The sequence below is a fragment of the Pantherophis guttatus genome, chromosome 1 (genome assembly GCF_059756535.1).
Source record: "Pantherophis guttatus breed Tessera chromosome 1, ASM5975653v1, whole genome shotgun sequence".
NCBI lineage: Eukaryota > Metazoa > Chordata > Lepidosauria > Squamata > Colubridae > Pantherophis > Pantherophis guttatus.
This window is the reverse complement of record NC_142063.1, coordinates 313214265-313215021: the sequence shown is the minus strand read 5'-3', so window position 1 is coordinate 313215021 and position 757 is coordinate 313214265.

The window sequence follows — 757 nt, the reverse complement described above, 5'->3', positions numbered from 1 at the left end:
CCTGATTTGATTGTGCTATAGTTGCTGCTCATGCTTGATCATTTGCCCTTGTTTTACTTTAAAAATGGTGTTCCTTTCTGAAGTAATTTAGCTATGTTTATACTAAATCGCTTGTGATTTCTCTTCCCTTTTTCAGTAATCGTTTTTCTTCTATTTTTTCTTCCTAGGGACAGGAAGTTGAATCAATTGTTGGAGACATAGTCTTTCATCTCCCAAATAGTCACATTTGTTTAATTTTTAAAATCATGTTGCTTTTATGTTGATACATTTAGTGGCAAAATTAGAAATTATCTCTAATATACCCATGGATAAGATGCTCACAACTTAGCTACACAGTTATTCTTTCCATTCTATGAACTGGAGTGAAACTGGAATAATTCCTGGTTTCTCCAGGAATCAACATTTTTGGACTAAAGGTTATGTAACTTTTGTAGTCTTTCCTGGCATGGTTGTTGGATTATGAAAGATATAGTCCCAATGCACCCGGAAAGTACCAGGTGGTGTTTAGGCTACCTTATTGCACATAGATTCAGCATTAATTTATGCTATAAATAAGTTATTTAGAAAATCCATCCTATTATGAAACATTTTGTTATACCGCAGACGCTTGATTACTGCCCTGTTTCCCCCAAAATAAGACATCCCCTGATAATAAGCCCAATCGGGCTTTTGAGTGCATGGCAATAAGGCCAAGCGCTTATTTCAGGGTTCAAAAAAATATAAGTCTTACTTTCAGGGAAACACGGTAACAAATTAA